Raw genomic sequence first — 27,528 nt, 5'->3', positions numbered from 1 at the left:
TAATCACATCCTAGTTGCTATTCTGCCGGTATCCTTAGAAGCAGACAGAGCCGCGGTCGTCTGTGATAAACAGAGGGGTCTTCTGACACCCACATTGTGCTCAGCACGTCCAAGATGTTGGCTGCTATGATTTGGATGAGGGAGGGGTGTCTCCGAGCACGTCTGCGGGTCACTTCTCTGTTTTTGCCAAGCCGTGTCGTTAATTAAGGCCGCCTTCTACAGTAATTATATAAGATCTCAACCCGGCAGCGTTTGCCAGCCCAAAGGTGCACATTCAAATCGGCTCATTAATGAAGACCCATATTGACATCTGTGCCATGATGTCAGCGCCAGCCTGCAGCATCTCTTAATGAATTGGCGAAACACTGTATATTGTGTATGACAGGCGTGAATGGGCAAACAGCTGGGTGTCATTCTCCACACCCGATACAGCCCTGTGCCTTCAGACTGCCCTCCTGAAAAAGCCAGCTCCGTGTCATTCTCCACACCCGATACAGCCCTGTGCCTTCAGACTGCCCTCCTGAAAAAGCCAGCTCCGTGTCATTCTCCACACTCGACACGGCCGTATCTTCACCTGCTTTGTCATTCCTCTCGTTAATTATTGTCGTTTATTGCAGCGCTCCCACCTTGTATTTCAGTTAATGAACATTTTTAATTCACACAGAGGTTAATTCACACATTACATACAGCATTTAGGAATGACAAATGCTACAGAGGCTAGAGGGCGATGTGAGGATTGTTATGCTTAATGTTCTTTGTTTAGTCACTGTAAATTTCCATTTAAGGGGTGACACGGTGGTGCAGTGGTTTGCACAGTTGCCTCGCACCTCTGGCGCTGGCGTTCAAGTGTGTGTGGAGTTTGCATGTTCTCCCCGTGTCGTCGTGGGGTTTCCGCCAGGGACTTCGGTTTCCCCCCACAGTTCAAAAACATGCTGAGGTTAATTGGAGTTACCAAATTGCCCGTAGGTGTGCGTGTGTGAGCGTGCCCTGCGGTGAGTTGGCGCCCCATCCTAGGTCGTTCCGTACCTCGCCTCTGGGACAGGCTCTGGACGCCCTGCGACCCTGAATTGGACAAGCGTTTACAGAAAATGGATGAATGGAAATTCCCATTTAGTGTGAAAATTGAACGTCTGATCTTTCTAATCCTGACCCTTCCCCTAACTTTTTGTTATGACCCGCCGCTGAGCTCGTAACAAAGGAGGCAGAACTCCAGCCTGGGACGACTTGAGGGACCGGTCGCTGTGCGGCATCTGGAGGCAGAGTCCGCCAAGCAGGGACACCGATTGACTTGTTTTCCAAGGTCCGATGGATTCAATTAGGGATTTACCAACTCGGGGCTTGTCATCAGTCTTCATTAGTCTCAGTGGCTGAGTTCTCTCCAAGAATCCAGCAGGATGCCTGCTGAGGGTATTACACGCTTTAATTCCCATTAAGGCGGGACGGGAGATCAATCTGGCCGCGAACACGTGCAGCTTCCCACACTCGTCAGGATCCCGCTAATCCGGACATTCTTAACCATTGTATAGAACAGGATGATTTAATTAAATTAACCTCGATTTCTTAAAAGCATTTAGCCCTAAGTCCGGCAAAGCAGCACATTTTTAATTAATGAAAAATAAATTAAACATTATTCAATTACAAGTCTTTTCTTTTAAAGACGTATCTTATTTAAGATAGAAGCTCAATATTCAGTCTTTGAAATGTTATGTTAAATATCCCAAATTTGATATATATTTTTTTTTTTTTATGACTAGTTTGGATCTAATAGTTATATGTGTATAGAACATATTTCTCAAAACATATATTTTGCATTAGCTTCAGTTTTATTTTTCTTTCCATTTTCACAATAATGTCATAGCTATTTGCGAATTGTGTGGAATGTTGCTTTACTTAGTGACCATCCGTGTGTCCATCCATCCATCTTCTACCCGCTTATTGAGAGCAGGGTGACGGCGAATGTGGAATCGATGCCAGGCAGCAGCAGGCACCTGGCAGACCGGGCTGCCCGCGAGTCTGCTGCCCGCGAGTCTGCTGCGCGAGTGCGGCGATGGCGAGCTACGTTCGAGAACTGTAAAACGGCAAATTAAATTTTCAGGGGGTGTTTACAATGAACTGCTTGGAAATGCAGTATGTTGTTGTCTTTTTCAGTGGGCACATACAAAATTCACAAAGAAAAAAACTCGCTTGTTGTTTCTTTTGTGTTTTTTTTTTGAAAATCTTAAAATGTAACTGACCCATGTACACACACACGTGGAGTCTTTTTTAAAAAAGAGAAAAAAATGCATGTGTCAGAAATCCAGCCTCTCTTTGGGCTCCGTCATGAAGCCAGCTTGACAGACTCCCACCAACATCCACAGGTGGCTTCCTGGCAGTACCCCTTTTGCCCCCCCGGCAGGCTCTGTGCCACAGCTCACTTGTGATTAAGGAATTTCCACACCGATGTGTCTGCCGCTGCATTAAAGACAGCTGCGTGCCGGGGGACTTGGGGGAGAGACAGCCCCCTGCCTGACACACACAGCATCGTCACTGTATATACACGCCGCACCTTTATCCCCCAGGGAGTCGCAGCACGGGCCCAGCAGCACGGGGCCCAGCATCACGGGGCCCAGCATCATGGGGCCCAGCGCCAGGGAGCCGGAATGGTGATGAATAAAGGCTCACATTTACCGTGCCGCTCTGTTACTCTGCCACGCTGGTCCTGCTTTTAGAATTTAATCACCATTATTATCATTGTCATTATTATTGTTGTTAGAATCTGCTGTTTGTATTTCTGTTTCACAGTTTCCTGCCCCAACTTCAACAAGCTGCACAAAGAGCTTTGCTTTTGCATCGGCTCAACTGGTCACTCGCGCCTTATGCTGAACCATGAAATGCAAAGTTATATCCGCCTTATTTCTGTTGTTAATATCTCAGATAAATATTGTATCAAATTAGAATCTAATGCAGCAAAGCTCCGATCCGTGGTACTAATTCTTCCGGCTTTATATTAACCTAATGCATTTCCTAGTTCCTCTTCCTGTCCTGCATTATCTGCGTGGTGCCGTGATGCGATAGACTGTCAGCTGAGGGATAATGGCGATGTTATTTCCATTAAGTGTTTGCTTATCTGGGGGCCGTTATGAACCCCGGCTGCGGTCCAAGGGAAAGGCGGCAGACTTTTTCCGATGTTTGCTTGTGCTGATTAGCTTACTGCACCTTGCGCTTGAGGAGTTCTGAAGCTGTGTTAGTGATGCTGGCGATGGCGCACTGGGGAGCAGGCTAGCGCACAGTTAGCCAGGTCGCTAACGTGATTATGCATTAACAGCATGGCCCTGCAGTTTGTTTCTTGTGTCTTTAAAGCAGATTCACAACAGGCGCCTTCCGTGGTTGTGATCTCAGAATGGTTCTGCCTCGAAGTTCCCTTGTATATGTGACTCGCATAGTCTCCAGTATGGGCTTGCATGCTCGTCTCTCTGCACACAGCACAGTTTGTTTGAGGGGACATTAATCGGCAGCTCTGTCCCCTGTCCATATTTAACACCCCCTGTACTCGTCTCTCTGCACACGGCACAGTGTGTTTGAGGGGACATTAATCGGCAGCTCTGTCCCCTGTCCATATTTAACACCCCCTGTACTCGTCTCTCTGCACACGGCACAGTGTGTTTGAGGGGACATTAATCGGCAGCTCTGTCCCCTGTCCATATTTAACACCCCCTGTACTCGTGTCTCTGCACACAGCACAGTTTGTTTGAGGGGACATTAATCGGCAGGTCTGTCCCCTGTCCATATTTAACACCCCCTGTACTCGTCTCTCTGCACACGGCACAGTGTGTTTGAGGGGACGTTAATCGGCAGCTCTGTCCCCTGTCCATATTTAACACCCCCTGTACTCGTCTCTCTGCACACGGCACAGTGTGTTTGAGGGGACGTTAATCGGCAGCTCTGTCCCCTGTCCATATTTAACACCCCCTGTACTCGTCTCTCTGCACACAGCACAGTTTGTTTGAGGGGACATTAATCAGCAGCTCTGTCCCCTGTCCACGCATAACACCCCTCTGTGGTGGCTCTCAGCACTTTAATTACACAGATGTGGGCACTCTAGTCCCAGTGCTGATTGAGGGTGACTTTGAATGAACTTCACTTCCCAGACTATACATCACATGCAAATGTTGTAGGCTGATTATTCTCCCTGTTTTCCATCTTGGGGGGTCCTGGAAGGAGTATAACATTTTTTTTCTGTCTTCGTCCCGGGAGCGGCCATAAAGGAAGACAGTGTATGTGGCAGGTGGCTCCTATGGATCAGCCTGTCCTGGGTCGAGCAGGGCTGGGCAGGGGGCGTGATACCCTGCAATGCCCGACATCCATGTGCAGTTGAAAATAGTGCAATGATATGAAATCGTACTGATCCAAAAATGTAGCTTCTGGTCCATAAAATTACACTTGCTGCTCAGGAAGGATATATTGGTTTAATAAAGGCCTGCTCTAATCTTCCGAAATGTCTCCTGCTGGCACAAAAATTAACCAGCGAGCATCCGTGTCCCCCACCAATCAAAGGCAGTGCTAAGTCTCTGAGTTGACGTCCATGTTTGCGCCACATGTGGCATCTTGAAGGAGACGGGGGCTGTAACCTTGCTTAACCTGAACTGCAAAATAATAACCTCAGGAAAAAATGTGGCCCCAGTTAATTGTGTTGTGTAGGGGGAACCATCTGCACTGACAGAAGGATTATCTGCGAGGGCACGGCTGTCATAGGATAATGTACGATTTCTTCATCGCTGGGGCGGTGCAGTGGGGACAGTTGGGGCCCCTCTCCTCCCCAATGCCCGCTAGCCTCTGTCCTACTCACTGCTATGCCATCTACAGCATGCAGGAACCATCCGTTTCCTGACCAGATATGGCTGTGAGTTCCTCCAGCTGCCCGTGTCTCGATTCCTCGGGGCCTCATGGACGTGCTGTTACTATGTTTCTTCAACTGTAATTCATTTCAGCTTCTAAGCTTCTTATTGAAGTAATTATTCAGATAGAAGCTCCTATCAGCTGCAGTAAACTGGAGCTAATTAGAAAGTATTCCTTGCACGATCCTGCAGAAGCAACTCGGTGCCCCCTTCTCTCCTGCCTCCCAAACCTCCTCTGCATGCTGCTGACCTCCTGCACACATCGATCTCCTGCCAGCCTGCCTCGCTGCCTCTGCTCCTGCTCTCCTCCTGCTCTGTCTTGGGGGAGGAGGTGAATACCCACCCCCAGTGTCTGACTAGGTTAAGCAGAAATTGTGGAAAGGGTAGTGAGGGAGGGCATGGGGGGGCAGGCTGCCCTGCTTGCTGAGCCAAGCCCAGCTCATCAGTCATTATTAATAGTGCAGTACGTACTCGTACTTATCTGTGTGACGGTGCACTGATGCCTATAACTAATGCCCTGTGATGACGTATCAGCAATATCGTTAACGAACAAAATAAACGGGCATACACAATGTCTGCAGTCTGTAAGTACTCTCAAAACGACAAAAAAGACTAAGCATAGCGGACTGCAAACTGCTCTGCTAAAAAAAACAAGTTAATACAACACAAGTGAACTAAGAAGTGAATATAAGAGACAGGACTATGAAGCTGAGCGCAGCACTCTCCCACCACCCACTGTGTAGCAAACTCCAGCGCAGAGACAGAAAATGTCAAACGATAATCCTCATGCAGTGAAAATAACCGAAGCTACCCAGTATATTGTTCTTGACACTCAGGCTTTGTCGGTCATTGATAATGTTGGATTTTGGCTCCTTCTGAATACATTGGACACATTTTTCTCTGGTTTGAGCCATCTATTTTATATTTGATTTAATAAAATGGTATTGCAGGATCTTCTATGGAAATGTTCTTTACATAATCCGGGGCTGTTCAAATTACAGTCCTCAAGGTCTGAGCCCTGCTGATTTCCCAGCCTTCCTTTACCCGTGAGCTAGGTGTGAAGCATCTGTGGCCAATCAGAACCGGTAATTGTTAAACTAGCTATGCGGGAGAACTGAAAACAAGGCCTGGATTTCGAATGGAGGGCCAGGTTTGAAGAGCTCTGACATAGAGTGTTTTTGAAAGTTAGGAGCCATGTATTTGAATTTAACAGTGGAGATAATTATTATGAATAAATAGTTCCTTCCAAGCATGAGTCTCACTATGGTTTATAACTTTCTAAATTTTGCAAACAGAATGGTGGTATTAAGCTTGTACAGTATGCTGATATTATTGATAATGAACAATATAAGAGGAGTACCATGGTGTCATGGTTCTGACAGTGACTGACCACCAATTATTGCCTTTGTCGGGTAAGAAGGCTCCCCCAGACTGATTTATGATCTGCTCTGTGTCTCTCCACTCCCAATTGTTGTTTATCTGTATTTTGTCTTTTTTTTCAGGCTTTCAGATTATTTATTGGGGTTCAAAAATGGGGGGGGGGAGTTAAATTCTGTCATTGTTATTTAGGTTGCAATATCGCATGTTTTTTCAGACATTGCCGTAAGTAGTATCGGCGAGTACCAGAAAGCGAGTATCAGTACTTGTTCTCAGTCTGTATAAGTGGTATCGAAGCACCCCTTATCATCATCATCATCATCCGCTCATCCACTCTGCACATCATGTCATGACAGAAGCTGCCTTCACATCAGGCAGGCAGTTTCCCAGCCTGCCGCACTGCTTCATTATCGCTCCGGTGTGGCTTGAACGTGACAAATGAGGGAAGGAGAAGGGCAGCGAGAGACAGCAGTTTATGGAGAATCGACAGCAGCCCCCGCGCCACTAACCCGTGGTGATGGTCCTTCTGGTCCCCAGAGAAAACTCCGTCCGCATGTCCTCGGCTGGGAGAGGCTGAGTGTATGTTTGAAATCTTCTTCTTTGAATTGCAAGCCTTGGGCGGCTGCGAAATATTGCGAGACGCTTCTTGAATGATACGGACCGCTCAGTTCAGACCTCTCCCATGCGTCCATCTCAGTTTGATTTCCAATAAATATCATTTTTATGTTACATTTTATATTCGTGCAGCCCCAGTGCTTAATACATGTCAAGTATCTATGTTTTATTAATAATTTCAAGTTTGGTTATAGTCTGCAGGCCTGTGTTGTCTGTTAACTTGTGGGAATAATGATGCATTGGCTTTGGCTCCGGGACGCCCAACCTTTTTTAACTCAAGGTCTACTTTTCAATGGCCAGTGTACCTAAATCTACCAGTTCAAATAGGGAGCCATATCTATTACTCTTTTACTCTATTATTACTCTGGCTATTGCCTTTCTACATAGTTAACATGCACACAGCAAATCCAAGTAATTCTCCAAATTGAAAAAGTGTAAATAAATGTATTTCTCTACCTTAGTGGGACCGCTGGCACTGGGAAGATGCAGCAGGTAAAACTGACTGCTGTGCTGCTAACTGACTGTTCAGTTCTCGTATTTTTCGGCTGCGTCTGGCTGTTTTAGCAGGGAACTCGGTCTCATAGCTTTTGTGCATCGTTTTGAAATGCCGCTCCAAATTGCCCTTCTTCGGTAAAGCCGCGCTCGCATTGCAAATAAGACATAAGGAGTTCGAATTTTAGTAAACACAAAAATTATCCTCTTCCCATTCTAAATGAGAATGATACGTTTTTCATCTTCTGGCTTCTGACATGTTTGCGTGCTAAATGTTTACAGTACACGATTAGTTGCACACTGAAAAATGGGTGCGTGCTGAGACGCTTGCGACGCACTTCGCGATCGATTGAGAATTACTCCATCGATCGCGATCGACCGTTTGGGCGCCCCTGCTTTGGCTGATGTCATGACATCATCAGTGAATGTAGTTTCCTTTCTTAAAGGTTACTGCGGTGCGGCCATTCTGTGACTGTGCGGGGGGGGACACCCCTTTCTCAGTGACCCATCCTGGCTCATTTATGTGGTGAGGGGCCCCCGGGGTACTTAAGTTCTCAACAGGCTCACTACTGTTTTCTATGGTATTGTGTTTGTCTGGAACACAGCAAGTCGGTGTTTGGCCGTCGAATGCCGCGGGGCTGTGGGTGGGACTCTGTGGCCGCCAGCCAGCCCGGCCTGTGCGGCACAATCGCACATGATCACTGCCCGTTGGCACTGCTTTAGCCAATTTAACATGTGGAATCGGTTTGGAAACTAGTTGGTGAAACTGAGCTTCCTGGTTAGCCTACAAGACAACCTTCCCTTCTAGTCGTGCCGGGGGTTTTCCAGTGCAAGTTTGTGGGGAGAGAAGGTAAATACAGATAAATCAAGCCCCATGTTGCGTAATGATACAAAACAGGGCACAGCATTTTGTTTTTCATTGTGCGGCAGTTCCATAAAATATGGGTGCCAATTTTACGTTTAAAATTCTATTAAATTAAGTGAGTTGAGGCCCTTTTTAAGCGGCGGCCCCTGAGCTTTAGCCTGGGTAACCCCGTGCATTAAAGTATCCCAGCCTGTCATATGAAGGCCTGAGTATATGAGCCATATGTCAGTGTCACCCAAGGGCCTGAACACAGCCTCTCAGTGTTTGCTCTATATTTTCTATCACCCCTGTTGTTCTTGGAATGTGTTGGATGTCATATTTTTGGCGTATAAAAATAATAGCAAACAAGTTCTGCGGTGACAGGATGGTCAATAGGAGCTAAATCGTGAGGCAGGTCCTGGAGATGAAGCAGGTGTCAAATGCAGATTAAAGGCCACGGCGTGCGTGCTGGCAGGAGGCCAGCTTGGCACACGCAGGCGTGGAGGGCGGGGCTTACCCCCAGGCAGGAGGCCAGCTTGGCACACGCAGGCGTGGAGGGCGGGGCTTACCCCCAGGCAGGTGCATCGGAGCTGGAGGGAGGAAGCTTCGAAGCATGGCGCCATTCTCATATCATCTTTTCTCTTTTCTCAGTCATCTTTTCAGATCGCAGTCGCTTTCATGTGGCCGCTAGCCTTCCTTCTACACTGTTGCTGTACCCAGGTGCAGCTGGCTGAGTGAATTTGTGGAGTATCCATGGAGTTTAGCTCCTGTGACGTGTTTCCGACCGTATGTAGTGCCACAGGGAGGGAACATCAGCTCAGAGGCATTGAATAACAGCCCATAAAAATACTTCTGCAAAGCTTGCCATCATTTTCTTACAATGCAGCTTAAACATAAATTTTTGTACTGCCATCTGCTTTTTAAACAGTGACCATGTGATGCGTGGTTAATTTCCTACAGCAGTATTTTCCAATCAGTCCATGTTTTTGCCCCCTCCCAGCTCCCTGGCTACAGTCAGTATTTTTGCTCCCTGCTTGCAGCTCGGAGGGAGCAAAAACGTGGACTGACTGTGGGTCTCCAAGGGCCAGACTGGGAAACACTGTCCTTCAGTATTTAACCGTAGTGCATATGGTTAAGGCAAAAATCAGTAGGGGGACCACTGAAACCTTCTGCTGAATGCTCTGCCCCCCTTTTCCAAACCAAAGCTACCATTATCCATGCTCACACACGTGCTCCCCCTGGTGTCTGGGCCTCTGTAAGGCTTCCCTTTCCTCCCCCCTTATGGGGCTCGTGCACATAAATTTGTTAAGGTGTGTGTGGCTGTCTCGTTCATCATTTGATGAACAGTAACGAGTGATGATGAACACGCTGCATTTTCATAGCTGTTAGATGTGATGGATGAGTCACCTAATTCTTAGTGCTTTTGGGAATGATTTATATATTTATTAAAATGTACCAGCATATGCCTAATTACAAAAAAAATCTGCGAACTGGGGAAATGTTGGGTTCTTTTTTTGTCTCCCTACTCTTTTTGTCTTTGTATCAGTCATGCTGAATTTTCTCAAGGCAGCCATAACACGATATTTGACATTAATTAATTTATCGACTTTTATTCCCTCCCAGTCCTGGTACCACTTGGTACCATCAGATACTTGATGTTTCAACCTGTCGTGTAATATAACGCAGCTGCTATTAAAATTACTGCAGCCATTTTCCCAGACCAACTGGATCTTTTTTTTGTTCGGTGTATGAAGTGAATGTATGTGACGTTGTCTTTCTGAAGAAGGGAATTAAATCTTCATGTGCCAGCCAGTGATTGGCACTCTGTCCGTGAACTACTGACTGACGTGACCCCGGTGAGCGGACAGGGCTGTTTGAATTGAGGGGTTTATTTTGCTGGTGTGCCTCTTTGCTGCTTTTCCTTATTTGGGGGTGGGGTTGATACTGTGAAGCCCATCCGTCTTATGTGATCTTTTGCCACGAGCTGTCATGCTAAAGTCCGGAGTGGCCTGACTTTGCTGGATTAACCTTGAGAACAAAGTAGAAGATGGGGAACAAAAGACCGGCATTTTATTCTGCAGTAGGTATGCATTTTCTTTTAGACTTCCTCGGTAGAAGGATATTAGTTTCTGCCGTAGCGTCATTTTCCTTCTCTTTCAAAGAGACCTCATGCTTTCGTTCAGTTTTTTTTATTATTTTTTTTGACACCTATCCCAGGTGTCTTCACAATAGAAGTAGCAAAGTTGCAACCAACCTCCAAGACATTAGCATCATTTACAGCATTACAGATTCAGGAGGATATTAAAGTTGTATGAGGTGGAGATGGAATGGTTTTCCACTCTTACAAAGCCTCCGTACAAATACAGGCTCTGGGCAGGATGACTCTGTAATCCTATGGGGGAATATGATCCAAATATATAAAGTCCTGTGGGGAACAGACAAGGCCAACCCAAGGACTGCATTAATGTTCTTATAAACAGCAGACCACAGACGGGAAGCAGGTGGGGATTACACTGGATTAAAGAGAACGTGAATTGTTCTGCAGGGGTTAGGGTTAGGGCAGGTGGGATGTCATAGACAAAAATCCTATTTGTGGGTCTTCACACTTCATCCTCAGCCTCATTCAAGCCAACACCTGAGAAAACTCTGCCTGAATTAAGATGCTACATTAGATTGTCAAGTCTTCATGTTCAGGAGGTACCAAGGATGTAAGGAGTAAGGAGACGCGTAAGGTCATGGCTGTGCTAAGCAGGTAGTGGTCCGGCTAGGTGTGTTTGACATGTACCAGATTATCTCCATGAATAATTCATCATATCAACATGGATGGCCAGCGAGTTATGACGCGAAAGGTCGGAAACATGGTGACATTTGAGCACTTTTCACATCCCGGTGGTTCAGAGACATACTGAGTCATCTGTGGTTAAGAATCTTGTGCATACAAATCATAACTGAACCGATTTATTATCATAACTTAAAATAGCAAACTAGATGTTGAAATTAATCCATTAATTAATTAAATCCCAAAGCCTGTTAAACCTTCCTTCGTAAATATGCCATTACATCTTGAAAATTAATGTATATTACAAGTGATATATCTGAGGAATCGTCTGCACGGAGAGGTAAAGGGCAGGCGTGCCGTAGCCTTGGTTTGCCTGTAAATTCATCAGTCTTACGAATAGTGCCTCCTTCCCGCCTGTTGCAGAGCTGATTCCTCGCATTCATTATTGAAAACAACATATGCATGCTTTGTAGAATGGAATTATCCTGCAGTAAAAATGTAATAAATTTGTACGGCTTGCAGAAAGAGGCCATTAAGCTACTGACTAGATGATAAATTCCAGTGCAGGAGTGGTCCCGGACATAACAGCAATTAAGCTCACCTTATAAAAGATTTAGCCACCTTACTCAGGGCTCTGGCATAAATTAGCGCAGTGACGGTTAAACACGGTAAATGTCAGAATTGGACGGCTATCTGACTTCATCTCCTGCAGGGGTAGGTACAGCAGCGGCCGTTTGCAGGGCATGCCAGCACCACAAACACGTTCCACTTCTCTACAAGCCCAATAGCACAAAACAGCTATGGGAGCAGTCATCTGCTTTGGGATGTTCTCCCAAATTGCTTGTGGGAGTTTAGTTACACAAAAATGTTCTGAGGGCAGAAGGAAAAATGGTGGTTCAGAGAGAGAACCAATCAGATTATAGAAGAGGTGGGTCCAAGCAACGAGAGGTGACAGGACCAACCAATCAGATGTCTTAGTCCCACCTCCTCTAGTTGCTTGGACCCACCTCCTCTACAATCTGATTGGTTATCTCTCTGAACCACTTTTTTTTTCAGTCTGCCCTCAGAACATTTTTGTGTAAGTAAAATTCCCAAATTGGCCCTGGCAGTTTTGGGGTGGGGGGGGGGGGGATCTCAGTGACACCATTTCTATGCATAAGTCATGATCCTGAATCACAGGACTGCGGTAAAGCCTGGTGTCCCTGCAGTGTGATTTTATGTATGGGAATGTGTTTACATGCTGGCACTCTGTGGTACAGCAGCTTGCTCAGATGGCAGTCTGACGCCTGAACTGGGGCAGGAAGGGGCACCGGGGGTTAGGGGATCAGGGCAGGACGCAGAATGCTTCCCACAGGGGCATCTTTAAACACAACCTGGCCCCCTGCGTCGTCCCCTGGCTGTGTAGTGCTTTCCTGCCTCTCATCTAGAGTCTGTGCCTTTTCAGAGTCTCAGTGTGCTTATAGAAATGGCGTTTCCACCTACAGACACCTTACCGGCTGTCTGTGCTCCTACTCGGAGCTGACTGGCTTGCCAAAAGCTGGCATCTAAATGCAGGCCGTATGTCTCTTTATTTGCTGTGGAGGAAATTCATAAGATTGATGAACAGGGAATTTAATCCTGCACTATATATTTATATCGTATGTCTATCCATCTTCTAACCACTCCAGTTCATGGATCCGGTCCCAGGATGCACAGGGGACGCCCTGGACAGGATTCCATTCCGTAATGTTTTGAGAACATGCGTTTTATTAACATATTACAGCATATCTGCTGCTGCACATCCTGGCGGACGTCTCATAAACAAAGGCCATGGGAGCTTCCAGGCTGGAATTATTCCAGATCATAATGAGACAGATAAAGATAGTAACCAGCAAAAGTCCATCCACACTGGACAGTGATATTTGGCAGTGTCTGATTAAAAAAAATGATTGATGACTTTTATGGAGCTCAAATCATGGGGGAAGGTGGTGATTAGAATTTTCTCGGCTTATCTGTGCAGATATTGACAGTACCCTTGTAATTATATAAGCCATTAAAGGTTAAGTATAAATGGGAATGTGGTATAGAGCGGTGCTTCCCAGTCTGCTCCTCGGGTACCCGCAACAGTCCACGTTTTTGCTCCCTTCCAGCTCCCTGTAGGAGTGAAAATGTGGACTGTCTGGCAGGGAGCTGGGAGGGAGCAAAAATGTGGACTGTCTGGGAGGGAGCGAAAATGTGGACCATTTTCTATATTTGCAATATTTATCTTATAACAGTACCCATTTCCAATATTTTTCTTCCCAGTGGCACAAATGCAATTTATTAGCTATAACTCTAAACCATGAATTGAGGGATAATAAAAAAAATTAAACTGGGAAGGTAATTGTTACCAGATGTTGCTTGCTGGATGTCAGGCCTGAGGGTTGGAGGAGAATGGGCAGGCCAGACAGCGAGGAAGTCATTAATGCCAAGTGCCAAGGCCCTTTGTGCGTTAAAAGAGCTGTCAGGAAACATGATGGCATGCGTGTAATGCGCGTGTCAGCGTAGCCGTAGGTATTGACGTGAACAACCTCGGCAAACCCGTTAGTGTTCCACAGTAATTAGGCTGCTGGCTTTTGCCGACATTCACAGTGTTATTTTAGCTTAGTGTCCCACAGTGGGATTCCCTTATAAGGGAATGAAACAATTACCTTCAAACTCCTGCTTTACTCTGAACCAGCAATGATACATTAATTACTGAATAAATATACTTTTGCATGTGTATATAAAATTCCATGTATGTGTGTATAAATTTGAAAAGGAGTGGAGATCGATCACCATGGTTATCACTTCTCTGGGAATGGATTGGGGGCCAGGCTACAGGCTCTCTGGTCAACAAGTCCATGGAGCCTCAACCAGTCAGACTGCTGCTCCGAGCCTTAACCACCCAATCCACTGTTCGAATAGCGGTCTCTTGCAATCCACCCAATCAGTGTAGGCTCCTTGTACACGGAAACCCGACATAATTTCTTTCGGTGGATCTGCGTTGACTCCGCTTGGTATCTAGGCGTCTGTGCCACCTGGGAGATCTATTTCCAGAGCCGCCGATCTTCCAGGAGTTCTCAGCGAGTCGCCGAGGAGGCGGCCGCGTGGCGTGCGCTCAGATCCATCTGGCGCTCCGCTATCCGAGGGCTAGGGGCGTTCAGGGAAAGGAGGCGAGCCACCGACTTGGAGTGTGCGCATTTGCTGCAAGAATAATCTCAGTAATATCCCTGGGGATTTGTATTTACCATACCAGCTGGGCAGAAACAAATTGCAAACTTTTAGCCAAACCCTGAGGGAACCTACTTGTGATATCCTGCACAACCTACCCAAACCCCCCCCCCCCCCCCCCCCCCCGCTTCTTCACACTTTCCCCGTCAACAGTAGCGAATAGGTTTCAAAATTTAGCAATACATTCAAAGAGCTGTAATGAAATACTCAAAACATGGTTTTCATGTGATACTCTAGCATGTGAGAGGTGGTCTGAACTTGCCGTACTGTGGGTCTTCAAGAAAGGAATTATTTTTTATCTGGGTACAGATATTTTTACCATTAAATATAGTCCAGATGTGTTTGGGTGATTGTTTATTTGCTTAGCAGTACCAACTTAACACAATTAGTCTTTTTCGTTATCCATATGTGCTCTGGTGCTGTCTTTTGAAGCTGAGTATGACACCTTTAGGGGATAACAGAATAAAGAGAATTGTTGTTTTAATTGGTGTTTCAGAAATGCACCTTAACCGTTTGAAATGTTAAACAACGATTGGTGTGAGGAGCCAAAACTGCCAGAGCGAGCCTGGTGCAGTTAGCGAAAGGCATCACCGTTCTGTCCTGAGGCGGAGATGAGGGTCAGTTGATTAACAATTTATTCAGTTAGTTAGCATGCTGATGCTAAGTCTGCTGAGCGTGGTGGATTGTTTGCAGCCCCCAGGGTAACTGTAACCTTGGATATGACAGGGTCAGCATTACTAACAGAATGGAAATGAAGGCAATGGCTTTCTCACTGTGTTTAGACCATTATACACACAAGTAAACGTCTTTCAGATGTAAACTTTTTGTCAGACCTTCTTTCCTTCATATTTTTCATAAACACGTCAAGTCCTTGGGACTCAGAGAGCTTGGCGGTCAGTCCTTTTGTGTGAGCCAGAGTCTGTCACCTCTGATTTTTAGAGACCCATGGAGATTTATGGTGGCGGCAGGGCGGAATCAAGCAGATTTCCTGCGGAATAAGGCTTGATTGCTGAGGTTCGAGTCACAGGAGAATGACTCAATTAACGATGAGATTGTTGCATAGTGCAACAGTCAGCCCTTATTTTAACACCTTGGGTATGAATACAAGCCGGACAACCAGACGAGGATCAATTTGGACATTGAAAGAGGAGCATAGTGCCAGTTATTTCACAGATGGATTCCAAAGGCGATAAGTGCCGCAGATGAAAATGGCCAGATGAGCGTACGGGTTTCGCTGAGGTTTCGCTGTCACCTGTCACCGGGACCCCTGAAACACGCATGGACACGCATTCACCGGAGGGAGAAAAAAAAAAAAAAAACACGCGTTCCAGATGCTTCTTCAGTTCTCCAGTGTCTGCAGATGCATGTTAATAAAGCGTATTGTGGCCTCACGGTGGGGCCACATGCTCTGAAAATATCAGCCGGATTGATTCTCGATCACATTGCCGCACAGCGTGTAGGATAGACGATAAGAGGAGCCGCCTGAAGGAGATCCAGGGAAGCACGTCGGCAGGAATTGTTAACAAATTGCATGGCATATGCCTCAGTTTGCTCTGCGATGCCATACCAAATATAGAGGCGCTTTTGTTAGCAGTGTCAGGCACGCTTACTGGCAGTGCCTGGGGCAACAGCACCTGTTTTCCTGCAAGGAGTTGCTCAGTACCATTGGTCTGTGGTTTCTTCAAGGGATTGTGATAATTATTCTTGAGTTTATCATCCATCTGCTCTCTTTCACTGCCTAACTGCTTTGAGGGCAGAGTGACTGGGGCACGGAACCCCCCCTTTGCTTGGCGGGGTCCAAACACAACGTCTTGGGAAATACAGGATCCACACCTGAGATCTAGGTCTCTATTCTGTGGCAGAAAGATCCAGGCTGCACACACACAGACACACACACACACACTCACACACGCACGCACACACACGCAGAGATGCACACAGCTGGAGCCCGCGTCAAAGCCACAGTCCTGAATCTGTTTAGCATAATTAATACCCATACTGGCCCCCATTTATCTGGTTCAGGGAAAAAAGAAACATATGTAAATATTTAAAGAATTACAGATTCAAGCAAAGTATGATCATGTCCAGGGAGTCCCCTGCATCGTGCCCTATGCCGCCTGGAATCGGCTTCAGCCTCTTTACAGCCCTGCCTTGGGTAGGTGGTTAGGAAAGACAGATGGGTAAAAGAGTTCAATTAAAGAGTAAAATATTAGTATATGATTAAAGGGAAGATTGCAGCTTTTAAGTCAATGTAAATATTAATGTTAAATTTGTCTCTGTCAGTGGGTTATAGATTATAATATATATAGAAGAATACATAACAGGTTAGTGTCTACACTTGCTGTCACTTCCCTATAGATTTCAGTCTTTTGAGAAGAAAAATGAGTGTGTGGAAGCACATGGGGAGGTAAATATGAAACAACAGGAACAGGCACTCTGTGCTTCTGCGACCCAAGTGTGTATTTTCTGCTGCTTTATTGTCAGTTGAGGCGCTGTCTCATGCTGAGAAAGCACGGCACTCATCCATCACTCGTTCTTTGTTTGCTTTGATCTTCAGCAAAGCATATAAACGTGACACAGCACCCACTATGACGTCACGGCTGTGCTCCCGGACATGGACTTCATTATTTTTGTTCGGTACAACTAATTATGAATGTCCATTAGGGACTGCGTGTATGGGGAGCAGCAAGCTTGGGGAACAAATGAAAATGCTTCTTAGTGCCATGCCTGTTTGCTAACGAGCTGTGATTCCATATCACTGAGATCATCTCTGCATCCTTGGTTAGGCTGTAAGGTGAGCTCATCAGGTCTATTCTCTGGGCCAGAAGCAGGCTGTACTGACAGAGAAGTGGTGAGCAGGCCATCAGGAGGGTCAGCTGACCAGTTGTTTGATCGTTGCAGCTGTGTTTCGAAGATGTGTGATACGGAACCATTATGAAATTTTGCTGATCATAATGCTTGCTCGCACCGATGCTCCAAACCTGCCCTCTCTGCTGTATCTAAGACTCAGCTAGAGGAGTCATCCTCCCCTTTATATCCAGCATTCAATACGATAAATCAGGGTTCTCCAGTTCCAGTCCTGAAGGGCCAATTTGCAACACAGTTTGAGGTTTCCCTGCATAAACTCAGCTGTCAAACCTGGGAAGTAGCTGGTGGACTGGGTAACGTGTGTTGGAGCAGGGAAACCTGCAAACTGTGGTGCAGACTTGCCCTCCAGTACCGGAATTGGGGAACCCTGTCATAAATCATCATGTTCCTCTTATGTCATTAGCTAAGATAGAATTGAAAGGAAGTATCCCAGACTGAATCCTTCTGCTCAGTGGAGTTCTTCCAGGCTCAGTGCCTCGGGTATCCTGCAGGGCTCAGTGTTGGGTCCCCTTGTGTTTTCCCTTTAAACGTCATTGTTCAGTTGTATAATTTCCTCTTTCATATCATTGCCATGTTGATGATACAGGTTGCAGTTATCTCTCCCCTCAGTTGCTCCCACTCCCTTCCAGCTGGACTTCCAGCTTGACACTGAAGACTTGTTAAGCTCATCCAGAATACCACTTCTTGCAGTGGCGATGTGCCAATTAATTTAGGAAGGCATGCACCTACCCAGTATTTTGTAAAAATGAGAGATATAAATTAATTATTTAGTCAACCAATGGCCTGCCTATATTGTCTGTGAATAACACATCTTTAAAGTTAAAGTAACTTGCAGTCAGGGTAATCTGGCCAATGAGCGAGCTTCCTCCGTCAGATCACATCTCTTAATTCTCTCCTCCATCCCTCATCATTCCCATCTTCTAACAATATCTCTCTACATCATTTAGGTGTCTCACATTGCAGCAGCAGTAAACAAGGTTAGCCGGGTATGATTGAATGTATGAATAGTTACATAAAGTTTCAAGAACATCTGCATATGTATATTTTTATGTCTTGTGTGCAGTTTTGAAATGGTGCGTGCCCACAAATTTGGTTTGCACAATGCCCCTGACTATGTGGGTTGTGTTCATCCCTCACACATGTCCAACCCCTCTTTGATTCTCTTCTCTGGCTACCCAGATGGAGCTTGTATCGAGTTCTAGGCCTTGTTTGGCTACCCAGATGGAGCTTGTATCGAGTTCTAGGCCTTGTTTGGCTACCCAGATGGAGCTTGTATCGAGTTCTAGGCTTTGTCTGTCCAGGGAAAAGAGCTTCACCACTTAAAGAAAAAGAACGGATCTGCTGTCCCAAGACTGAGGGAAAGCTGTTTTTACCACACAGGAGTCACGGTGGGCCAGGATTTTCAGCTTCACCTTTTCAGACATGGGTCTAGGGACAGTAGATCCGTTCTTTCTCTGTAATAAGGGACTGAAAACTAATTTCTTTAGTGTGAACTCCCGACTGCTTCCTAATTGTGTTGGTGAACCTGCTATCTCTGCTGTCCTTTCTACATGGATCTGCGAGTCTGGCTTTTGCTTCCAGCTATATTACAAGGCTTTTCTCATATCTAATTGTGAGTCCTGAGTCCCAAGGGCCATTTACTTAGTCTTATGCTGGTGCTCTGTTTTGTACTGTGTTGACACACTGCCCTGTTATACAGTAATATTTTATTATACTGTAGTATAGTGTTTATGCTCTTTGCTGTTGCTTACTGTGCTTCTGTTTTGCGGCCGGTCTTTAGAGAAAGGCAGCAGATTATAAACAGTGAGCAATGGGAACATATTAAGTAAGCCTCCACCTCAATGACGAGAAGCTGGGCCTCAATATTGTCTGTATTCAACAGTGTAAAGTGGTGGCAATGTGCCCTTGGAAAGTTAGCTTGAAGTAATCACGAATAAACCCAACCCCCACCGCTGTGTGACTTCTCTGTTATTGTAGAGTCACCCCTCAGCCCCTATTGGATAATATATTCCCTCTTGGATGGTTAATTAACGTCCTTAAGGTCCTTCAAAAGGAAGTGACCCGTATTTTCCTCCCCTGTCTCCTCTGCCATTAACAGCATGTGATTTCCTCCAGTAACGCACAGCCTAGGATTTCACTTGGACTCGCTTCCACAAACGGCCACATTTTATCCTTTTAGGAACCTGGGATAATCTAATTTCAGAGCTGCCTTGGCGTCGTCGAGTGCTGGCGAAGAAATACTGCCCTGTCACAGAAACAATCCACTTTTAATTTTTATGTGTTTTTGTGATATCCGATCTATGCTGCCATAGACTCTGTTTGAAATTATGAGTGTCAAATACTCATATAAGTAGGTAGAAAACTTTATTAATCCCTCGGGAAGGTTCCTCCAGGAAATTCAGTTTCTAGGAGCACCATAGCACCATACAACATACAAACAACATACAGTTACACATACACATACATTACATTTACAGATGAAAGTATAGGGAGAAGTAATAAATAGTGATGGGATGATGGTACTAATAAATAATTATTGCACGGGTTAATCGGTCTATTGTACAGTAGTACAAACAAATATATACAATATATACAAGTAATACAACCAAATATAAATACAATTGCATGATAAAAACAATAATAATTAAAAAATCAGGACTAATATTGACTGTGACGCTTCTTTATTTGGGTGACACAGAACCACAGAATTTCTAATAGTAATGTCTGTCTGGGCGCTTCGCAAGCCTGAGCGAGAGGAGAATGAGAAATCCACTCCCCTAACGAGCCATCATTCACTCTCTGATGTGAAACAAAAATGTGTCCCTCAGGCAGAACAGCATTAAATGGATTTTCATTCATATATATGTATATTATTAATATTTATATATTCAGCTGCTTGCGTGGTATTTTCCCATGCCGGTGTCTGTTTATGGGCCTGGGAGTCATATTTCCCAGATATTTGGTTGTGTGTTCAAGTGGCCATCAAATAAAACCAGTGAGGTGGGAATGGTGGCATTCCCGATCCTGAAAACACAAGGCCCCGCTTTTAACAGTGCAAATAACTATTCAGTGTAAAACAGCAGCTGACCGCCTCATGCAGCCTATTCAGCGGAACTGAGCGCCTTCTCATTGTTGACTCTGATTGTTTGTGTTTGGTAATTGGGTGCAGGTTTAAGTGTGTTGGTCTAAGGCATTCATGCCGCATGGGATGGGGAATGGCGGGGGTTGGCAGCTGAACATGCAGGAGGTAGCGACGGGAGATCAGAACCTGCATAGCGTGACTGAGAGGCTAGGTCCAAACTGTAGGATTTGGAGATAAACAACCACTCATGGACAGGAAGATGTTAGAGATGAAGATCTGGGAAGTTCACAGTGATGCTGACGCAGAGCTGGCCGTGGGCCGTCTTGCTAGTACTCTAAACCTAAATGTTATTCTGTTGTAACAGGCGAGTAATTGTTTCTTTATTAATATTTGTACAAGTGCTTGTTATATTTGTCCTTAATGAGAATGACACAACCACTTCAGGGAATGAACTATTTCCATCTTTATTGAGATTGTGTCCTTGCGCATTCTGCTTGCTACGGTCAATATGATTGATTCATGTAACACACATCCATCCAATCAATCCCGAGTGCAAACTGCGTTGTCGTGTTTACTGATCCCAGCCTGGCATGTGCTGGGATTGCCACACGTGCCGCTGTGAGCTTCTCTCATTATCTGGTTGCTTCTCGTCACTCTGGGATGATAATTATGCAGTCTCTGTGGCTTCGCGGTGTCTTGGTGGGTAGCACTCTGTGTATGGAATGTTCGTTTTCTCCCCAGGTTGCGCAGGTGTCCTCAGGGTACTACGGTTTCCTCCCGCATTCCTAAGCCATGTAATTAGGCTAATTGGCATCTCTGAATTATGTGTGTGTGTGTGCCCTACAGTGGACTGGCATCCTGTCCTGGGTGTTCCCCAACCTTATGCCTTATGCTACCTGAGATCGCCTCCAGGGCTCTCTCTCCCACCCTGACCGGGATAAACGGGTGTAAGACGGATGAATGTGTGTTTTCCTGAGAATATGGGAGTATGAGTGATTCATCAGTAAGAGTCATGCAGAGTAATTATTGCCCTGACCAACCTTTGAACTTGGACATTAACACCTGGCCGTGTTTGTATTGAGCAGAAATAACATTCTGCGCAGAATATTGGCACAATAATGCTGGTTGATCAAAGGACGTGGGGTTTGTGTGAAAGGGCCTCAGTTGGTAGTTCAAATGTACAATGACATATTTCTGACTGATTAGAATTACCAGTAAAGTGCTTCTGAAGGGAAACGACTTTTTGTCTTCTGGACGCCAGGGGCCAGACCTGAAGTAATTACAATTATGCGCTTGTGCACCCATCTACATGGGCAGACCCTTCTATCAAATACTGCGAATGGCCTGTAAATTGAATTTGGCTCAGCTGCGTATCGTGCACTTTAAAAGGCGTTACCGTTGGTATAGTTCACTTGGAGTGGCCGTGTTTTCCATCAAAGCAAGTTAAACAGGGCTTCGTATATCTCAACCATGCTTACCGTGTACCCCGTGTCAGTTTTGGGATAAACAGAATACAGATGGGTGGATTTTGCCATGGAAAGATGGAATAGTGAGAAATTTTTGAGAAATGATTTCTGAAGGTGACCAGTTTACCCTGCTGGTCTGTCCTAACGTTTTATCGAATTTCTCGCATCAGTAAATTCGGACTGGACTGGAGCTGGAAAAAGAAACATTTATAATCAGCTCGCCGATATCCCAGCTACTGCTGAAATAATCCTGAGGCTCCTAGGTATGGTCTGGTAAGTGTGACAGTGAGATTGATGTACATCCGAGCATAAAGTAAGTGAAGTCAAATTTCTCATGACTGCTTTCCCAAACGTCTCTTGACATCCTTAAATGATTTTGTTCACCTATCTCTCCGGAGACGTTTTTTCAGGGGGAGATCATGTGCTGTGTAATAAACCAGATGGTAGGTTGATTAAACATCAGACTAACTCTGATTTGTGCGCCACTGACAGGCAGATTTCTTATTTTGTCCCCTCTGCCTCCACAGAGCATCCTTCTGCAACTTAGGTTAAATTTCAAGTGGAAATTAAAACATAAAATCCCATTTGCTGCATCCTGCCTGTAAGCATCGAGGCCGCCAGGACGTAAAAAACAAAGCCAACACCTTTCAAGCAGCGTATAGCCTAAAGATGAGACTTAAGCAGCCTGGTGGGCTCCCTAATTATTCGCTGAGTTTATAAGGTGCGTCAAACTGACAGGACAATTGGCGGGTGGGGCAGACGGATGCCCTTTTACATTCTGGCTTTCACTAGGTAAAGAACACACTGCCTCCCCAACTTCCTCTTCAATATTTATTGTTACTTTTTCCCCGGAGGAAATTTCCATTAGAACAGTATTCATTATACTAAAACGGCAAATTAACTTGAGCCTTTGTAATACCATTGTATCGCATCAGTTTGCATCACCGGATAGATTACGCAATCGTATCCTGATGCAATCCAATTATGCATAATGCATACCCATCATTAATGGACCAGAGTAATTATTTCCCATTTATCATGTCTAATTATGTTTAAAATTGGAGCCCCGTTGATTTAACATCCGGAAATTCTACAGCCCAAGAAACAAACGTCTAACATGCACAAACACATTGACATGTTCAAACAAAATCAACAGGGATAAATAACATTGAACAATACCTCAGAGTAAAACACCCAAAAGGACAAAGATATCTGACAGTACAGTCATACTAATGAAAAGAGCATTTAAAAAAAAAAAAAAAAAAAAAAAGGATGACAAATGGTAGGGGAATTTTCACATATAAATAAATATATCTCCTTGTTGAGACTGCCTTGAATGAACCGCTTAGGACTTCACTCCTGGGCCTCTGAGTAGATTATGCTAATTAATCAAATGCATTTTGCCATATGGGAGTGTCACTGGTAGCCAACATTTGTCATTGTAACATCTCAGACGTTACACGAACAAACCTGGGAAGTTTTGTAGTAATGAGAGATTAGCTACTGAAAATGACAAATCCCTTTGCAGGTTACTCATCATGGTGCCATATGGGTTTATCAGGGCCTCCCCATAGATAATAGCTATCTGTAGTTATCTGGCAGCGTGTGAAGCATGATAAATGGCCTGGTTTATAAGGACGGGTATTAGAGGAGTGCCAGCATCCCATGCTGGGTGCACCCAGGCCTTGTTCCATCCAAAAAAATGATAATGATTGTTATTTTTCTGGTTCGTAAAATTCAGGTTGCTCTTTGATTTCATTATCAATCAAACGTGTTTCCCTGCCTCCCCGTCAATCTGCATCGCATTTGCAAATATTTGCAAAGGTTCGGTGGGTTTAATCAAAGCTAACCTGGACGGTGCATTTTATGTTTTTAAACAACCACTCAATATGAGCAGAAATATTTTGCTCTTAGAATTGTTTGATCGCTGCATTACAATGGCGTTGTGCTGATAAATTCCCAATAATAAGTAATAATGAATAGAGCATGGAAATAAGTTCAATTTCTCCCACATCAGTTCATAAATTATTCATAAATAACATCCATCCAATTTATATATAGTTAGTGTGTTAAAACAATCTTATTAAAATTATTATTCATTTTAGCAGCTTTGAAAAATAAAGGTAATCTGAAAGTACTTGACAGTTTGAATGCTCTACAAACCTTGTTTTCCTCTGTTTCAAGATGTCTCCTTGAGGGTACTGGAAACCCTCCTTCTCTCCTTACGGTATACCGATACAGAAGTTTAATATGTGCAAAATGGAGTTTTACTCGTACAAAACTCTTCTGAGGGCAGAACAAAAAATTATTGGTTCAGAGAGATAACCAACCATATTGTAGAGGAGGTGGGTCCAAGTAACTGGAGGAGGTGGGACCAAGACATGTGATTGGCTGGTCCCGCCTCCTGTAGTTGCTTGGACCCACCTCCACTACAATCTGATTGGTTATCCCTCTGAACCAGTGATTTTTCATTCTGCCCTCAGAACATTTTTTTGTAAGCAAAAATCCTATGAGCAAAATAGTTAGCGAAGCAGGCTGTGTCCAGGATGCATTTTGTGCGTGGTCTACCTCCAAGTATAACAGATCGCCACACGCGAAGTGAAGCACCACATGATGTGGCAGCGGGCACCAACTCACAGCGCATGTGTAGCAGTGCAGCGACCTGGCTTTGCCTTGGCTCCCTGTACAAAGGGAATAGCTGGTCTGAGCAGAAACAGGGGCCTGGTATCCTGCTGTGCAGTGAAGGCTTCTTCTGAGGGAGCAAAGCAGGCCTGTGTCCCCCTCCAGCCTGCCCTGTGCCGACACTGCAGAGGGTACCAGGGCAATTATCCTTCTCACGCCAGCTAGACAGAGTGAAAGACATTTCTTCTCATGGCTAATACTCACTGTTCCTCATTGCTTTTGAAAGAAGTAAGGTATTCTTTATCAAATTACCTTAGATTGGAGCTTTTTTTCACTCCCATAAATCCTGGGCTGGACTTCTTAGGAAAGTCGCAAAGAACATGCTGTGATATGGGGCTGATTGTGTCAGTTAAGCGTAGAAGTAAAGGTGTGCAGAGACTTGCTGTTCTGGGGGAAAAAAAAGTGTGCTGAGATTCTCAGATCATTCCTTAGCACATGAATAATCACCCGCTGCCTCCTCGTATTACCTGATGTGTAACGCAGAAAGGCTTCTGGAAGCAGGGTAGAATGTAAAAACAGAGGGGCAAAATTAAAGTCACGGATGGGTATTGGGAAAGAGGGCCTGCTTTCAGTTTCAATTTCTGTCCTTTGAAAATGCTTCTGAAAGAAGAAATTGGAGCCCAGGAGTGCTGTTGTGCCTCCAGATTGTCGCTATACAGAGCGAACAGTAACCGAAAGATGGCAGGAGATCCCCAGACAGCAAAGAAACAATAAAGTCTGCAAAATGTATGTTTACTAAAGGGAAACATCTGAGCAAGCAGTAAAGCACAGGCTCTGCTACAAAGCCAGGCACACGGGAGGCAGACACTACAGACGCTACATCTAAGGGTCTGAAAAAGTAGCAGAAAAGACAGAAATGCTCTTGAAGCCCCCCATTGATGTCATTTGTTCAGCTCTGAGTGATGTCATCTACTTAGGCCCGATGATGTCATTAGTAATTTGGTTCAGAAAGTGTGTGACCAGCACATAAGTGCTCAGACATCACACTATGTACTTTTTAGGTTAATGAGGAATGTTCACTGATGAAGGGCACCTGGAAAGTGATTTACTTATAAATCCTGTTCAAAGCTTTGGCCATTGCAGCCATAATTTAACATAGTAATATATGAGTGGGACTGCTGCATAATCAGTATAGTTTTTTTTCCAGGTGTTACAGCACTCCCAGTGGAAATTTGCGTGTATTACACTGACCTGCAGACCATGCAGTAGCAATATGACTGTACGGACAAAAATGTTTGGAATTAATTGTGCAGGATTTGGCGTAAGATTCTGTGTGCGATGAGACGCACATTTCCTAGTTAGCATGTGCGTCTCCTGCACGGGCCTGTCTGTTCTTGTCACAATTGGCAGTGTGTCCGCCGGTGGCGAGTGGGATCCTCGTGAAGGGCGACAGCAAATAAATGGCTTTTGAAGTTTTATCACTAGGCACAGTAGGCAAATCCTGGTCGTAAGTTATCAGCGCTGACATCATGAGACCAGGGACGTGCAGAGCATCAGTCCATAACCTCTGATATGCTGAAGAACACTCAGCGGCCCCTCAATATATCTCTCAGAGCCCTACAGTTTTCTACCACATAATTACATCTCTGTGTTTTACTTCTGCCTCGAAATTGATGCAAGCGTACAAAACAAAATAAAAACCCATCTAAGACTGAGACAAATGCTTTTTGCGGTAATATGCACAAATGTCATCGCATACATGAGAATTTCCTTGAGATATGCCTGTTTCCATGACGGTGCCTGACGATTCCATGTCTGACGGTGTTGTGCGTTGTGGGAAAGCACTTCCTTAGCAAGTATACAGACACCCAGTAATAGGTCAGTAGCTGGGAGCCACTGGGATCTGCAGCCATGATGTGAAATCCTCTGTTTGGCCAAAAGGCTTTTATGTGGTGCAAGATGACATGTGGAGATGCTGGGGAAAATTCTGGAGAAATTGTCCCGATGATAACTTAATACAGAGTTCACTATGTCAGCGAGAATTCGCGAAAAATACTGAATTAACTCCTCTGTATAGTGGGAGTTATCCTTCTGATAACTTAACAAATCTTGGGCTGGGCAAATTACAGGAACAGATAAGTATTGATACCCAATACTGCAACTTCACCTAACAGCGAGGCGAATTGTATTTTAATTTGACGCTGGGGCAAAACATGCCAATAACATTAGGACAAGTCGTTACGAAGAAACTGATATAGATCTGTTACCAACCCGGTCCTTCACTTTTAGCTGTATTATAACACGTATTGGTAGGGCTTCCCTGAAATTGGAACTATGCTATTTTTAAGGAAGAAGTATCGCCGTTTTACCCAAGGTAAGGTTGGCAGATAGGCCTATGTGACATTTTAAAAAGGAAAAATCCTGGAAAATAAACTTCATTATTTCGCTCTAGTACCTGTATTATTATTAAGGATGCGATACATCGCTCAGACGTGTAGAACAACAGGTTTTTAGTAATATGATGGACAAATAACACGTCCACAACATGACCAGGCGGCACAAATGCCCTCGTATCCCATAAAAAAGATAAATGTAATAAATAAAACAGTAAGAGTAGGCAGGGAAGCTGCGATAGAGCGGAGTGGCAGTGCATGAGGCTGCTGTACCGCTGAGTGCGGTGGGAGCAGCCCGGAGCGCGTCGCTGGAGCGCAGGCGATGCGCTGCAGAAGTGGGCCGACCAGCCGCGGAATTAACTGCTCTGTCACCATTCATTTCATTTCCATTTAACGAGATCCGCGGCGAATGGGAGGGGGCTGGGCTGGGGGAGTTTACGGAGAGGAAGAAAGGGGCTGACAGCGACGAACCACGAAGCGCAACGGAGAGCAGCAGGAAACCGGTGCTGGGGAGGATCGCAGGATGCGTCGGCAGCCCCGTTAAACGTGCAGCGGATAGCGGCTCCTCTGGATACACTACGGGCTCCAGTGCCATTGCGTGCACGCACCCGATCGCAGCCCGGCAGGCGTGGAGCCCATCAGATCGCAGCCCGGCAGGCGTGGAGCCCACCCGATAGTAACCCGGAACCGGGACGGCACGGATGACACTGGGCGCATCGCTCCGCATATGCCGTGAGTAGCGGGGCTCCTTTATGAGCGCTTTGCGGGTGGAATTAGGAGAAGGAGGAGAGATGTGGTGAAGGTTCAGCATCCTTTGCCAGGAGGGCAAGTTTACTGAAAGTGCGCATTAAAAGCGACCGCGAAGAAGCAATCGCACTCTGTAGC

General features: G+C 45.3%; 1 protein-coding gene across 4 annotated transcripts in view; it reads left to right on the top strand.

Annotated features, from left to right (window-relative positions):
* The window catches only part of cntn5 (contactin 5), a 159,423-nt gene that overhangs the window by 11,024 nt on the left and 120,871 nt on the right, over nucleotides 1-27,528 (top strand). The window contains exon 1 of one of the 4 annotated variants that reach the window (XM_072701282.1): nucleotides 26,606-26,624. The exons of 2 other annotated variants lie outside the window; for them this stretch is intronic. The gene's annotated coding sequence lies outside the window, so the exon portion shown is untranslated. Of the gene's footprint in view, nucleotides 1-26,605; nucleotides 26,625-26,918; nucleotides 27,376-27,528 lie in introns of those variants that run through there. One more of the 4 variants, XM_023807276.2, reaches the window with a different exon arrangement.

This window comes from Paramormyrops kingsleyae, chromosome 17 (assembly GCF_048594095.1).
Source record: "Paramormyrops kingsleyae isolate MSU_618 chromosome 17, PKINGS_0.4, whole genome shotgun sequence".
NCBI classification, from domain to species: Eukaryota; Metazoa; Chordata; class Actinopteri; order Osteoglossiformes; family Mormyridae; genus Paramormyrops; species Paramormyrops kingsleyae.
Note: the sequence above shows the minus strand (reverse complement) of the source record. Positions and strands in the feature narration are given on the sequence as shown.